Below are 17,911 nucleotides of genomic sequence, written 5' to 3'. Positions count from 1 at the left end.
CCTGGCGTCGCTGCAACGATATGATTCTTTCATGGCTTCTTCATTCTTTGGAGCCTGACCTTGCCGAGTCCGTCCTCTTTTCCACTACTGCCATTCTTTCCGCTGGTTTTCAACAATCAAAGGTTGACTATTCATTGTTCACCAGAAAGTCCGGTACTTCTTTTACAGCATTACTTATTTATGTGGATGATATTGTGATTACAGGCAACGATGTCAGAGCTATAGATTCTCTCAAGACTTTTCTCCGTGATCGTTTTCGATTAAAAGACCTTGGTGAATTAAAATATTTCTTGGGTATTGAGGTCTCTCGATCTCAACGGGGCATTTATATTTCACAACGGAAGTATGCATTGGAGATTCTTAAGGATTATGGTTTTCTGGGGGCACGTCCCATTGCTTTCCTTATGGATGATACAAAATTATCTGATCAAGGAGAACTTCTCAAGGATCCTGAAAAATATCGGCGCTTAGTAGGAAGGTTGATTTATCTTACCATAACTCGGCCAGATATCACTTATTTCGTGCATGTTTTGAGTCGGTTTATGCATGAGCCTCGTATCTCTCATATGGATGCTGCGCTTCGTGTTGTCCGTTATTTGAAAACTACTCCAGGTCAAGGCTTATTATTTCGTTCTGACAACCAGACCAAGCTAGCTGCATTTTGTGACTCTGACTGGGCGGGTTGTCCTATCACTCGCCGTTCGACTACTGGGTATTGTGTTTTCTTGGGAAGCTCTTTAATTTCGTGGCGAACAAAGCGACAGAAAACCGTGTCGCTTTCATCAGCTGAGGCAGAATATAGGGCTATGGCAGGTGCTTGTTGTGAGTTAGTTTGGCTTCGGCATTTATTGAAGGATTTGAACGTTTCTTTTGAAGGACCTTCCGAGTTATTTTGTGATAATCAAGCAGCATTGCACATAGCCGCTAATCCCGTCTTTCATGAGCGGACTCGTCACATAGAGATGGATTGTCACTTCATACGGGATAAGATTGCAGATGGCACTATAGCAACCAAATATGTGGGTACGGCACACCAGTTAGCAGATTTGTTCACTAAGCCTCTTGGGAAAGACAAGTTTACAACTTTGATGTGCAAGTTGGGTGTTCTTGACATTCACTCTCCAACTTGAGGGGGAGTGTTAGACAATAGAATCCTAGTCAAAGTAATAGATATGATTGTAATCCTAATTGAGATTGTATTCCTAGTTTGTAGGGATTAAGCCTTGTAGAGCAAGGAATGTACTTGTATATATTTCTTATTCACGTATCAATAATATACACTTTTACCCTATACATCTTTTTCTACAATTATTAGCATATTGAATAAAGGATGGAAAGAAGAGAAACTGATTGCAGAGCTTTGAGTATACAGCAGAGAAAAAATGCTAAAGATTGTCTACATCACCAAATAATAAATAAAAATTATTAAGATTTATTTCATACCGAGTTATAAGACTGTATTTTGGAAGAATTAATTAGGAAAGCAAGCTTGAACCCTAATTTAAAAAAGGAAAGTAATCATAATCCTTATCATACTAAAAACCTTAATACATACGTAATTAACCAACATCCTTCGTATTTTCAAAACAGAAAACACCATTTTTCCTATTGGAGATGTTTGCGATTTGCCATGCACCAATTTTCAGTCCCCACAGTTCCATGATATTACCCCCTACCAAATGCACCCTTATCCTATTTCACCCAACAAAAAGAAGGAGAAGAAATGAATGACATATATACAGCAAGGCGCCTACGTACCCAATAGCAAAATCATGCACCTTATCCATGATAAATTTCTCCATATTGCTGTGCTCTTGTTTGAAAGCAATGTGCTTCAGAAATGTGCTTAGCCGCCCTAGCCGGCCCCAAGATTTGCATATATATGTATGCTTGTATAATGACCGTGCATCACTTGACAGGACTACGGACACCACGAAATGCCACATGTATGAAATTTATATCTCCTCTCCTTCTCACCTGCTCATAAACTTGAGAGCAACTTACTTGAAACAAATTCACCATCTCGTGGCGTCGTAGAAATTCTTTTACATATTATAAATTTGGTTCCGCAAACATATTAAAATGTTGTTACACATAAAAATCAATATATATCAAAGATTTATGTTTCTTTTAAGGAACCCTAAATTATCACACTCCTAAACCGTAATGAAAACATAGGCTAATATATATTTCACCATGATCTTTGGAAAAATGATTATTGTCCGAAAACGCATGCACACAAAGTCAAAAATTAAACCCTGATGGGGTTATAATTAACTTGACAAACTTTTGAACCTCATATATTTTCATAACACAATATATGTCACCAAATTTTCATTCTTAAAAATGCATTATTTTGGAAAAGTGTGAGACCAATTAAAAACAACTGAACACGTAATTTTATGAAAACATCAGTGGGACAGATATTGATCACACTGGTGATTAGAGGGCTAATATTCTACTTCCATTGAGCCAATTCATATCACGTAATGATTGTCGATATGATTTCTTTTGATGAGAAGTTCATATATAAGAATCAAAACCACCTGCATATATTGTCTTCAGAGGTGGCCCTCTAATTCGTACGTACGTCCAGGTCATTAATAATTGTATGGTCCTTGTTTCCACAACGCTCTTAATTTTGTTGATATTTTCCAATGATTAGGTATGGTTGCAGATGCTAGCTACAACTTTTGGGATTTTGTAGTTGCATTTTACTGAAATCATTGGTTTCCTCGGGTTTTGCATTGGACTATTTAATATTTTATCAGTGTAACAATAATTACAAAACAACAATAGAGTTGAACATAAGGAAAATAGTAGGGGAGCTAACACATATATAGTATTTGGTGTTGTGTTGACAGTGTTGGCCCTTTAGGCTCAATCATTTCTTCTGATATTTTGTCCATCAAATATAATGGTGTAGTTAAGGATGATTTTTATCACATGTGTACATATATGTCGGGTTTTTAGCACAACGATGATTTATTTTTACCAATTTGTTTATATATGTATATATACACACACACATCAAAGGGATTAGAAGTTTACTTGATTAGATGACTGATATTAGATGGAAATTTGGATCTGTGTTTATTTTATGAATGAGGTAAGAAACAAAAACTTCATGTCTGGAATGCTTAAGATTATTTTGGATTATTGGACGATACATTATATAATGAAATAATAAATTCAAAATAATGATGCAAAAGAATTACTAAAAAAGAGTTATGAAATTACTTTGTAAATTTAAAAAACTTACAAATGACTAAGGTACAATTTACTGAAATGAGAAATTGATGCATGCATGCATCTCTCTAAATGAATTGCAGAAATTAAAATTGTTTGCAATTGTCTCTAGGTACAAGAAGAACTCAGAGAAGTTTTGAAATTGAGAAAATAAATTTTGAATTAACTTACTAACTTAGGCTTCGGAGCCTTTCTTTTATAGATTGGAGATAAAGCATGAATGATTGCACAATTGACATTAGAAGCACGAAGCAATTGTGAGAGCATGGGATGGATGGACTTTAGTTCATGCGTGAATAGTGGGTTGTCCGAATGATTAATATTTTGATTGTTGATATTGTACGTGGAGTAATTATTGGTACAACATGGATGAATAGTATCTTGTTGGTTTATTGTTGAGCTTGCATGCTGAATGATCATTGGCACAACGGCCAACACTATAGATGAATAGTATTTTTTCAAGTTACTGTTTGAATCTATGTCTTGGATGAATAATTGTCATCAAAATTTAATTTTTAATTTTTGGTAATTTATTCATAAGGGTCTTGACTGTCTTCACAATCTACCTATCTAAGCTTCAACCTTTGTTTTACTGGATCGATTTTAACTGTAGTGGTCGGCTTCTGGGAGGAAGCATCTGAAGATTCTAAAGAAAAGTCATCTTCATTTTCAGAATCTAGTTAGGCTACTTGAGCAATTCGTAAGTTCTACAACTGTTTCCTTTTGAGGATGATGGTTTTGACCTTTCTTAAAGGGAAGAGGAAAGGGAAATATACGAGAGTGACTGGGTTGGAGAAATCGGAGATTACTCGATTAGGAACTCTTTGAGGATCTAGTCCATGATTCGTTGCTGATTGAATTTGTCCAACCACTTGACTGGGATAACTCTAAAAACATCTTCATAACTAACATCATATCTCCACTTTAAGATTCATGGCACCTTGTATTTGTCCATGAAGTGTAAAAGAATAAGGAATCTTTCACCGTATGTGTCTTTCTTGTAGTGAGACTGGAAATGCCTGACTTTTTGCATGAGAGTTTTTGGAATAACATCGACTGTAGGCCCACGAGACATCCACGACCTAGAAAACAAGCTAGGAAGTTTGTCCTGAATTTACTGTCAAAATTAGTAAGCCAAGAATGACTAAAATCCTCTGTTTGATAGGGGAAAATGTTAGTTGATGTGTCAATATAGTCATAGTAATTATACTGAATATTTGGTAGTTATGAACAAAGAGGTTTGTATTAATAAATGGGAATACCCCATTCTGACTCAGGGATGACTTTTCTTATATGAATGGTGTTGATGCACAAAACCGGAGGTATTGGAACAACGTAAATCCGACCGTGAATCTGCATGAAATGTAAATAACACAAGGTGTATCGTGGTTCACCCCGAGGTTTGGGCTACGTCCACACTGATTGTATTGTATTTCTCTGAGAAGTAAGGGAGAGAGTCTCTGTAATATGAGAGGGGATGTGAGAGGGTTTCAGGCCTAAGAGTTGGCCTCCCCCTAATTGTGAGGGTGATGGGTCCTTTTATAGAATAAGGACTCCTCACTTATTACATATTTGCCTCTTCCTTTATTACATAATTACATTTAAGTCCCCCGAGTATTTATACGAGATCTAAATACGAGGCCCTAAATATGGTATAAATACTAGTCCTCCAAGTTTTCAGTCAAGAGACTCTTTTGGCTGGAGACTTGAAATTCAGTCCATGTGTGGGCCGAAGTAACTAGATGATGTCTTGAACTGATGCTCGATATGAGGCAGTGTTCAATCTGAAATGACGCTCAACTAGAAGTAGCAAACGCTGCGAGGCTACTCGGCTCGTGGCTTATGTTGCCTTGGTTGGCTCGGCTTGTGGCGTTTGAAGGTGAGGGAGTCCCTTTTATAGAATAAGGGCTCGCTCCTCAATACATGAATGATGGGCTAGAGTTGATGCTCTCTAATAATGGTGAGGGAGTCCCTTTTATAGAATAAGGGCTCGTTCCTCAATACATAAATGATGGGCTAAAGTTGATGCTAGCGGTGAGAAGGTTGTTCAGTAGGCAGTGATGCTCTCTAATGGTGGTGAGGGAGTCCCTTTTATAGAATAAGGGCTCGCTCCTCAATACATAAGTGATGTGTTAAGAGTGATGCTCGCGGCGAGGCGGTTGCTCAGCTGGCGGCATTGCTCTCTAATGATGGTGAAGGAGTCCCTTTTATAGAATAAGGGATCGCTCCTCAATACATAAGTAATGGGCTAAGTCCCCCAAGTATTTTTCATAGGGCCCAGTTGAGGCCCAATATATGGTGTATATTGTAATCCCCCAAGTCTTCGGTCAACAAAGTTTGTTGGCTGGAGACTTCAAATTGAATCCATGTATGGGCCGAAATGGCGGTTGTTCGGAGGCGATATTTGTATACTCTGCACTGAAGCTTTGTAGGTGAAGCTTTGCAAGTGAAGCTTTGAAGCTAGAGCTCTGTAAATGACGCTTTTGAAGCTAGAGCTCTGTAAATGAAGTTTTTGAAGCTGATTGACATGAGTGATGCTCATGAATGTTTATGTTGATTAATATGAGTGATGCTCATGGATGTTGTCATGAGTGATGCTCATGAATGTTTAACATGAGTGATGCTCATGAATGTTGACATAAATGATGGTCATGAATGTTTATGTATGATTGTCATGAGTGATGTTCATGAATGTTTATATATGAATGACATGAGTAATGCTCATGTATAATTTTGAGTACTAGGCGTACTTTTGATCACCTGGTTGGTGGCATGAATGGCTAGTTGCCAAATTAGAGTATGGGTTGTACATCTCATCACCTGGTTGGTGGTAATAACGACGGGTTGCCGAATAATTTTGGAGTACTGGTCGTACTTTTGATGACCTGGTAGGTGCTATTTTGGGCTTATGGGCTTTCGCCCTCCACAACATGCCAGCCCATTTGTTTTGGGTTTTGGCGTTTTTTTTTTTTTTACCCTCTGATGGGGTTTGTACATACTACCCTCTGATAGGGTTTATACAAATGTCTCCGAAAGATAAGGAAAATAAATTACATCATTCAAAAAGTTTCGACACAAAAGCTTTGACAGTTGCAGATCGTTGGTGCGTACTGCACTTACTGCGTACTGGGTTGTTGCTGATCTTTCCCTTCTCTTTATTTTTCTTTCTTTTGGTAGATGACAGAATAATGCCATTTCCTCTTGCTTTTTGCTTTTCTTCTCTTTTTATGCTTTGTTCCCTACTGCTTTCCTGCTTTTCTTCTCTTTTTTGCTTTTTGTTGCTTTGCTTTGTTTTACTGCATCTCTGATTTCTTGAGCATGAGGGCCTAGCTCGAGCACATTCTCACCACATTCGAGACATAGCAGATAATCCCTCAGAATATATGCCCAATGTCACACACAGCTTTTAAACTTTAATCACCGACAGAAGCACTTGAGTACGAGTTGACTGATAGTGAATCGAACTCTTCGGAGCTGTTGAGAAGAAGATCGTTCTGTTCCTTCTTGCGCTTCTTCATCTCTAGGAATAAAGCGAGCTCTTCTCCTTCCTCACCAAGGCTCTGAGTTGCTGCCTCTGCTTAATCATCGCTTGCATTTGCGAGTCATGAGCTCTAAAACTCCGATTCATCGCTATAAACACAGATTCCACCGATAATTTTATAAAAACTAAAACTTGATTTCCAACCACTCGCTCAAGCAACCATTCTTTAAGAAAACGCCTTGCAGTCGTAGTCGAAATGAAGATCAACGGCGGTTAGATCTGAAACCGAGGCCAATCGGTGCATAAATTCGAAGGCTGCGTCGGCATGTCAGCCTCGTGTTCTTCCAATCGCCTCCAGAGCTTGTATGAGTGTGAGAACGCTAAGAGATATGAAATCTTATAGAGTCCTCAGGTGTAAAGAACCGGAACCACCATTGTTGAGGAATGAAACTCTTGAGTGTAGTGGAAACTAAACGAGAAGAGAGATTGAGCTCGAAGGAACCGCCATTGTTGCGAAACTGAGCTCGAGAGGCTGCGGGGGCGAGTGGGAGTTGCAGTAAGAAGGGTCGGAAGGTCGGAGATTTCACAGTGGAGATGGAAAGAGAGTGAGGAGGAAGAGGAGGAGTGGCATTAAATGGTAATTTAGGAGAGGTTTGGAGTCCGAAATCAGGAAAATGAATGGACGTCGTGGATGGGATGCCATAGTTGGATCTGTGAGACAGTTCTGTAAGGGCTCGTCTCTGTTCCAAAATCCTGGTGAGATCAAGGATCAGTGTGGACGGATCGTCGTCCGTCGTTTAATCATCGTGATCTGCGGGATCTTGACCCGACGGTGGCACTAGAAGGAAGGCTTGGGAGGATTGACGGAGGACTCGTGGCACCAGCTGAGAATAAAAGGGTGTTTTGCTCATTCGTCCTTGCCATTGTTAGTCACCAAAATAGCTCTGCCACTTCTTATACTTTGATTATTCTCCATTGGTAGTTTGAGACTTGAAGAGAAGGAGAGGCGCATCTCGAGTTGGGTTTCTTCTACTGTTTTAGTAGAGAGAGAAAGACTGAAGCTTTTTATTTTTTTTGAGAATCGAAGAGAGAGAGGATTTTCTGGAAAAAATCCAAAAGTGAGGTTTTGGGCCCTGGGTTTTGCAAAATCACGGAGGACAGTGATGAGGTCTCACAGTGGTGAGATGAAAAAATGAAAGAGAACCGACATAGCTTTTTGTGTCGATTCCCACAGACGGCGCCAAATGTTGATGCACAAAACCGGAGGTCTTGGAACAACGTACATCCGACCGTGAATCTGCATGAAATGTAAATAACACAAGGTGTATCGTGGTTCACCCCAAGGTTTGGGCTACGTCCACACTGATTGTATTGTATTTCTCTGAGAAGTGAGGGAGAGAGTCTCTGTAATATGAGAGGGGATGTGAGAGGGTTTCAGGCCTAAGAGTTGGCCTCCCCCTAATTGTGAGGGTGAGGGTCCTTTTATAGAATAAGGACTCCTCACTTATTACATATTTGCCCCTTCCTTTATTACATAATTACATTTAAGTCCCCCGATTATTTATACGAGGTCTAAATACGAGGCCCTAAATATGGTATAAATAAATGGAATGGTAAAGAATTTTGGTTTTTTGGTCAGTAGAACTCCTAATTAGTTTAATAGATACTGACTTTTTAAAATAAGATGCTTTTGTAAAATTGAGCGTTTGAATGAATCTCCCGTAGAGTAAAGGAAACCCGGAGAAAATCAGGCTTTGGCTAACTTTTATGGTGTTTTGATGTGACAAAGTGTCGTCGAGATACAGAAAGGTCTTTAATTGGTGATTTTGAGTAAAAGGATTTTACTGTTATTTATTATAGGCAGGGATGAATTTCTGATTGGTGGCTGGAATGGATCATACGCACTTACTAAGGCTGACTGGTAGTTTGATTTAATACTTTCTAAAGTAGAACCCACGAGAGTAAATCGGTTGATTGAACTACTAAATGTTTAAGGAATGAGGGTTGACTCTTGTTTTACTGATATGAATGAGGCTGGAAGTCTGCTAGTTGACTGATTAGTATCAGGTTTCTTTCCTAACATCTCTTCCCTATTAGAATTCTCTGGTTAGAAAATTAGGGATGCAATTTTGACTACCTTTTAAATACTCAATTTCAAAATAAATAAAAAATGGTTAGTACGGTTTGCCATCTTGCAAAAATTTGTTATGATGCAATGTTTTGAACGTCTTTTTGTAAAACATGCTTAGCACTTTTACAATTGGCTCTTAGTAAAGAAATTATTTAATAAATCATCTTGAAATTTTGATATACATAGTATTATGAATAATATTTCTTATGTAATAGTACTATAATTTCTTTGGGCCAGATTCCAAACTCTTGAATGGAAATGACAATTTGTTCAAGAGAATTAGAACGACTTCTTTGTTTGAGAATACCTTCATAACAGAGTTTAGCAGTATTAGTTTTAACAATTTTGAAATAATTGATTGTAGGAATACTAAGATAGGGCAATGACTTAACATGAGATTTGAAGAATCGTTGAAGCTGGGTTTTATCAGTGATCTCATCGGAAAATTTGTCTACAAATTGGATAACTCTATAGGTTGGATTGTTGACTAGTTAAATATTGTATCCTAGCAACCAAACTTTAGTTTGGAGCAGTTTTACTTTTGTTGTCAAAACAACTAACCCATTTGACGTAATTATTTTGACAAACATGCTTAAATGCTTCAAATGGTCATCAATTGACTTTGAGTAAATGAGAACATCATCTACGTAAATAATAGAAAAATGACTAAGAATTGAATAGTTCATTCATGATGTTCTGAAATTCACTAGGTGCATTTTTTAATCCGAATTATGTTACATTCCCCTCATCATAATTGAAAGAGGTGACAAAGGTAGTTTTGTACTTGCCATTCTCATGTATCTACATTTGCCAAAAATAGACTTCATAACGAATTTTGAAAAAAATTATTGCTTGACTTAATCTTTTTATCAAATTTCTTTTGTTGGTGATAAGATATCTAATGCACTCCAAAACTTCATTTAGAGTATGGTAATTAAATGACCAATCTTGGGGCACCTCTTTCTAATTCAGCACCGTTCTGAACATAGAAAGTGGGATATGATCGAGGTGTTTTACTTTTTTATTATTATACATTTGCTAAGTAAATCTGTAATCTCATTTTTACTGAATTCCATAGCTTCTTGAATCATCTGGATTGATCTAGCTTTAGTGGGGATTTTCTTTTCATCAAATTTTTTGATGTAAAGAAGTTTGATTAGGTGTTGTTTTCTGCTCCAAAAGGCATTAGGAATGTATAGCATATCAATTAAACAAGTTTCTGCTGAAAAATACTAATCTTATGTTGTAGAGCATTAATGGCCGACTGTTCATCTATTATTTTGTACTTTATTTGTTCTTTTAGTGTTTTACTTTTAATTAGGCTCTTATTGCTTTTTGGACACCATTTTTTTCAATAATTCTTTTTCCAAGTTTTTTTTTATTAGAATTTAAATTTGACTCGCATTAGTAAAAGTTACATCATACTATATTGTAAAAGGATACGACATAGCTAGGAATGGAAGACCAAGAGTAATATGGTCTGTTTTATTTTTTTTTATCAAGACAAATGATGTTTTGAAGCAGCCATTTTCTTGACAGATGTGGGCTCTGGGTATTTCATATTTTAATTTCAATGGCGAACCATTAGCTGAGCTAAAGGCTTCAGTTGATTTATGAAAGTATTTTATTGGGATAATTCTTTCTTTAATATAATTTAAATCTGCTCCTGCATCTATTAGAGCAATAGTTTTTAATTAAAAATCTTCTATTACTAATTTTACCTTTGAATACCATTTTTTAATTTTGATATTGTTAATTAAACTCAGGGTTTTTCCTTACTTGAGTCTTCATCGATGAGGCTGCAATTACTGGTTCATTTTCAGAATTAGGTTTCTTACTGATTTGTTGTTTAATAAGATTTTGTGCTTTAATTAAGCTGAGATGAGTTTGAATTTCTTGATTGTCTGACTTAAGGATTTTTATTCCTTAATTTTGTTTACTTTGTGTTGTAAATCCTTAATTGTAACTTCCTTTTATGTTTTACTAAACTTTTCTAAAATTGTGCTAGGACGGATTTTACCTTGATGATTGTGTGTCTGGCTAGTACTACTTTCTCCTTATTTTACTATTTTCTTTAATTTTTGCAAATATTAAGATTATAATTCTGAATCATTATTTTTACTAATTAATTTTGTTAGCAAATTTTCTTGTTCTTCCTGTTTGTTTAAAACTGAAAATGTTTTGCAACAATCATCTTTGCATTCTATATTTATGTCTGGAGAGTCAGAATTGCTTGAAGACTCAGGGGAGTTGGATTCTACACTACTAGAATTTGGCTCATAGGCCACCATTTTTTTCCCACCCTTTGCAATTGGTGGCCATATATGTAAAGTTGCTACTCTTACAATTTTTTGGTGGCTTTACCATGGGATGCCACTGATGTTGGTCGCCTTCAAGATTCAGCCACCAATCATTGGTGGCTGTTAAATATTTTTATTTCTTAAATTGTATTTCCTTCTACTTTTTAATTTCATATGTATTTTTTAATTTATTTTGTGTGGCAGGGCAGGTTAATTTTTTTGTTTATAAAGCTGGGATATATCTTTGCTTATCAGGACCTACGGATGCACATCTAATACAAAAGGGAGATAGAGCCAAAACCCATAGAATGACAGAGCCTTCGACCCTACTCGCATGTATCGGCCATTATTGCATCAATGATGAAGTCGACCAGTTCTGCGAACCAGTCCCAGTCGGGCAATGCGGACAGGGCGTAGCGGACAAGAAGCTTAGTGGCCTCGTTTAGTTGGCGACTCGAGGGGTCAACGGAAGTCCGCTCCCACGCGGCTGGGTATTTGCTTCGCATACCTTGCCCTGTCAATTTCTCAGCAAATTAAGCTCCTCAGTTCATTATTTATTATCAGCTGGGTTTCTTGCAATCAATTTGGGGTTGCAACCAACTGGATTGATTTTTGGGAGTCTAAACAGGTAATTTTGTGTTCCACAAATTCAATATTCAGCATTTTTTAGACTAAACATTTCAATTTGTTTATTATGTCTGCGCTTCTGTTGGAGTTTTTTGTTAGTTCAGTTTGAAGTGCTTATTCTATCTGTTCAAGTTGGAACAATCTGGAAACCATACAGGGTTTAAGCCTATTATTGTTATCTATCTGTTGCTAGTCCTACTTGTGAGTTATGTTGTGCATTGCAGTAGTTTAGGACCACTTTACGATGTAATCTAGCGGATGATAGTTATTACCGGGGGTGGGGGAATAAATTCATAACTGAGGTGAATGCTAAATATTGTCATCGAGCAAGTTGAATGGCAGTGTTCTTATAAGCCATTTAGTGTACGATTTAGGCAACAGATGTCTTGTGGTTCTGTAATTTGGAAGATGGGTACACAACGAGAGTTTCGCAAGTGTGGTGACTGCTAAATATTGGGATTGAGTGAGTTGATCCGTTAATTGACACAACTAATGGTGGTGCTTTCTTGTAAGCCATTTGGTGTCAACGGCAACATCTATCTTGTGGTTCTGTATTTTGAAGATGGGCTATGGACAAGTGTTTTCCTCTACATGATCTTGTGTGATGTTATCAATTTCCACATAATTAGGATCTTCTTTGGTCTGGTTATAGAAAGGGTGAAACCTTTTGTTTTGCTCCTTCTAGTTTCTATATCTACCAATCCGCTTTGACTTGCGTCATATTATTGTAGTGAATATTGGGTTTTCTGAGTTCTGTACTTTCTGCTATGATACCATTTTACTCGTTTGTTTTTCTTCTTAAGCAAAAAGTAGCTCTAATGATACAAGCTTACCGTACATATTACACGTCTTGACAACTGCTATACTTCTTAAGCAAAAAGTAGCTCTAATGACCCAAGCTTACCGTACATATTACACGTCTTGACAACTGCTATACTTGAATTTTGTAAGGCGAATGAGTTGGTTTAGTATCTAGGATGTCGACTCGGGTCCATCTGCCTGGTTTAGAAAGTGTTCAGCACGAAGTTACTGTTTGTTTTAGTGTTGACAAGTTTTATTGTTTTCTGTTTTTAGAGTAATTGAGTCTGTTATTTTGGGCTTGGCTTTTTTTCCTTTTGAATTGGGACTTTTTTATCGAACAGGATGTTGGTCTCAATTTCATTTTTCCTGTGGCTGTTCAATTTATCCTGGGAAGAAAAAAATTTACTATAAATTTTTACAATGTCTTGGATTGTGAAAGTGATGATATACCTTCATTATTTGCAGGGACAAAGTTCTTTGTTGTCTCTGAGCCTGGGACACAGCACATGGAAGGTTTCTTGAAACATATCTATGAGCTGTACACGGATTACGTCTTGAAGAATCCCTTCAACTCCACTTCAAGGTTCCTACATCTCTTCCTGTCCCTAACTTCTTCCGCACCTAATTTTATAAGCTTCAGGGAAATATTTGCAATCTAGTGCTTAAGCCTATCTATCTGTTTATTTATTTTAACTTGTGTTTCAGTTGTTTTTAGAATGAATACAATTCAAATGCTTGCCTGATTATTTGGTAAAAGTGCTTTTCTGTGAATAATCATTTCTTAACTGTGCTTTTCTGTGAATAATCATTTGGTAAATATATCTTCCTTCAATTCGTGCCTTTTTATCAAATGGTGCAAATCAAGTTATGTGAGGTTTTGAACAATGGACTTTTAACCATTCTAGAATGGAACACTTAAACCTCTATACATAGATACAAATTTGGAATGAAACACGATTCACATTCCTACAAATACTATACAAATGTTGTATACAAAACATACTAAATACCTCTACATTTTAAACTAATGACTGCCTGACCGACATTACTCAGTATATGAACTTTTTCCTTAACTTCTTTTGGTGACTTTTATGACCTTCTTACTATCCCCTGCAACCTAAAATCCTGTGTAAGACTCATATATACAATGTCACTCATAAATGCGATTGGAGTTGTTTTCCCACTTACAAAAATTGATTTCTAAAATAATATACTCTCCCTTGCAGTTGCTTATGTAAATTCTGTCCATATAGTATTCACATACTATATTTACTTAATTTGTTTACGTTACATATTTTACTTGCCTTTTTCATCTTTAGGCACCTTGTTGTTCCAATTCTAGAAACTATTGATTATACTCAGTGATGATGGACAAAAGTTGGGCCTCTTTCAATCCGTTTACAGAGGATTACAGAACAGGGCTAGCAAAATTTATCTCAAACTCATTGGAAGTTGCTTCTCATGAGGGGAACATCAAATGTCCGTGTGCTAAATGCTTGAATAGGTTCTGGTTGAGTAATAAAGAAGTCGAAGCGCATCTAATTGTTGAAGGTATGGACCGTTCATACTTGCAAGGCTCGTGGGTATGGCATGGAGAGACATTTGGTGACCCTCTTCCAAGTAGCGAAGCTGCACAACAACTTGCTGCTATTAATACTCCTCATTCTGAACTACGCCCCTTGCTTGAAGATATTTTCTCTGGTCCCAGTGTGATGGGTGGCATGCCTATTAATAATCACAGCGAGCAGGAAGCTTCAATACCTGCATATGCATGTAAGTTTGAAGCCATGGTGCAAGATGCAAATACGGAATTATATCCGGGATGTGGTATGAAGAAAATGGATTTCCTAATACGAGTATTTCAAAACAAGTGCTTATATGGGTGCAGCGAAAGTGCAGTACAAGCTAATCTTCAGCTTCTCAAACATATACTCCCAAATGGTCATTCTTTACCGAAGAAGGTGATGAGTACAAAGGGATTGCTGAAAAAATTCATGTTGCCTCACCAAAAGATCCATGCATGTGAAAATGACTGCATGTTGTATTGGAAACATAACAGTGGTTTAGATGTTTGTCCTACATATGGTGTGATATACAACCGAGGTAGATGACACAGCGCCAAGCAGTAAAAAGAGAATACCTCGGAAGGTGCTAACATATTTTCCTATTACACCCCGCTTGCAACGGCTTTACATGTCTCGACACACCAGTGAAGATATGTGTTGGCATGGTCTTTCTCGGCCCGAGGATGGCTACTTAAGACATCTAGCTGATTCCTTTGCATGGAAGCAATTAGATTTGAAATTTCCAACATTTGGTGAGGAAATGCGCAATGTACGTCTTGGGTTGGCAAGTGATGGATTCAACCCCTTCGGAAAATGCAGCACCGACTATAGCACATGGCCAGTATTGTTGACCATATACAATTTACCACCTTGGTTGTGTATGAAATCACCTTTCATATTGATGGCTTTGTTAATACCGGGCAAAGAATCTCCGGGAAATGATATTGATGTATACCTTCAACCATTAATAGACGAGCTGAAGGTATTGTGGACCTCCGGGGTTCCCACTTATGATACGTTTAGGCAAGAGACCTTCACCTTACGAGCAGCTGTTTTGTGGACTATTAGCGACTTCCCCGCCTATGGGAACTTGTCTGGTTGGAGCACACATGGGAAATTAGCATGTCCTCATTGCAACTACAACACCGAGTCGACATATCTCAAAAAGGGTAGGAAATATTGTTATAGGGGTCACCGTCGTTTCTTGCCCATGTCACATGTTTTTCGTCGACAAAGGAAAGCCTTTAATCTTTCTGACGAAAGAGAGCAAGCACCTTCCCCTATGACCGGACGTGAATGCCTTCGGCGGTTGTACACTTTACGGTTCAAATATGGTAAGACGCCACGGAAACTGGTTGGAGACAAAAGACCACCACCTACACCAACGGTTGGGCCATGGAAGAAACATAGTATTTTCTTCCAATTGCCGTATTGGGAACATCTTGTCCTTCGACACTGCCTTGATGTCATGCACATTGAAAAAAATGTAACTGAAAGTTTGGTTGCAACGCTGCTGGGTATTGTTGGGAAAAGCAAGGATAACATGAATGCAAGGTTGGACTTGGAATTGATGGGCATGAAACCGGAGTTGCAGATCAAATTTGTCAATGGAAAGCCAAAGATGCCTCCCGGTGCATATACTATGAAACCATTAGAGAAGGAATTGTTTTGCAAGGTCTTAGCCTCAATAAAAGTGCCTGACAATTACTCGTCCAATATTTCACGTCTTGTGCATGTAAGGGAAAAGATCATAAGGGGACTTAAAAGTCATGATTGGCACGTTTTAATGCAGCAGTTCCTTCCAATTGCCATACGCAAAAGCCTCCCATCTGGGACTGCACAGATAGTATTAGAACTAAGTGCATTCTTCAGACATTTGTGTACTAAAAAAGGGTCAGTGGAAGGCTTTCGCAAACTTACACCCAAAATAGTGATGATCCTATGCCAATTGGAAAGGATATTACCCCCTGCGTTCTTTGTCGTCAGTCTTCACCTCACAATACATCTTGCCGAGGAAGCTGCACTTGCAGGTCCGGTGCACTACAGATGGATGTACCCAATTGAGAGGTATTCCTTAACTTTTAGTATGTTTCTATGGGTATTACATTTGTGCATCATACTATTTAGAACAGCAATTTTGATGTTGTACTATTTAAATTAGGTTCCTGCTTACGTTGAAGAAGTATGTTCGAAATAAAAATCGACCAGAGGGAAGCATGACCCAAGGATATCTGGCTGAGGAGTGCTTGTCTTTTTGTGCGATGTACTTGGAAGGCGTGGAGACACGTTTGAACCGTCCAAGCCGAAATGCAGATATATTACGGCCTGACCATGAGGGCGACTTTGACATATTTTGTGCCACCGGCCATTCACTTGGTATACGGGAAGATTATCATCTTGACAACCACGATTGGGAGATTGCACGATCGTATGTTTTAGCCAATTGTGATAAGTCAATGGCATATAGGAGGTGATTAAACTTAAATGTTATAAACTGCAGTTCAATGGCACCAACTTCTGAAACTCTACTGTTGGTTCTACAGAGTGACATTGACTTTATTTTCACCTACAGAAGTTACGTGGAAAATGCTCAAAAAACTCGAAGAATGCGTGTAACCATGCTAGAAGCAAAGAAAGAAGCTATTAAATCCTTCCCATATTGGTTCGAAAACCATGTTAGTACGGAATAAGTTAATTCTGTGTGTACTGGTTTCCTATTTAGCTTCCAATTCTTAACTATGCATATGAACCTGGGTGTAAATTGTGTAGGTTAATCAATTGCAACAATCAGGTGATCCAAGTGCAACTGACGACTTGGTGGCGCTTGCTAATGGACCTAGTAAGTGGTGTCGGAGATATAAGACTTTTGTATGTAATGGGTTCAGGTTCAAAGTAAGAGGCACACAATCCAATGGGAACTACCAAAACTATGGTGTTTTCCTACAGTCTGATGTTCCAAGTTATGCTGGCCCACGTGACCGGAACCCTGTTACCAGTTTGGTAGACTACTATGGGGTTCTGACTGATGTATTTGAAATCAAGTACCATATGGAACGCACGGTGGTTTTATTCAAGTGCAACTGGTTTAATGGCACTTCCAGAAATACTGGTGAGGGAGTAAAAACAGACAGATATGGCTTTAGATTGGTTAACTTCAATAAGATGTCGTCTACGAGTGACCCCTTCATTCTCGCATCACAAGCACTACAAGTGTTCTATGTACAAGACCCAACAGATATAGAATGGCATGTTGCAATCAAAACGAGACCACGCGATTTCTTTGATATGTCCTCAACACATGATGATGATCCGTGCGATGGACAGGATGTGGAACATGCAACTGGTGATAATGATGAGGTTCGAGTTAGAATCGATGTAGACGCCCATCCATGTTCTCTCAAATTATATAGTTGAACTGTCTTTCAATCTGACCCTTGTTATGGTATGTTGTTACTTATTGTTTCAGGTCATTCAAAAAACGATGAGGTCTGTTTTGATCAACGATTTGTATTCTGAGATTCATCGACTCAAGCAAGGTTGTTAACTGATTCCAGCGTTGATGTGCTCTCTATCTCTCTCTCTCCATATAATGTTTTTTGTTTGACAGGTTATTTAATTATTCCTTATTGTTACTTTGCTGCAGGCTAAAATGTATGACATGTTTCTTATGTTCATTCAGAGGTATATGCTGCCACAGAGAAGAATGGAATATATATACCACGACATCGTTATGTTAGTGAAGAAGCAGAGAAGAAGG

The sequence above is a fragment of the Malus domestica genome, chromosome 08, assembly GCF_042453785.1.
Source record: "Malus domestica chromosome 08, GDT2T_hap1".
Classification (NCBI taxonomy): Eukaryota; Viridiplantae; Streptophyta; class Magnoliopsida; order Rosales; family Rosaceae; genus Malus; species Malus domestica.
The sequence above is the reverse complement of the archived record's forward strand: the minus strand, read 5'-3'. Positions refer to the sequence as shown.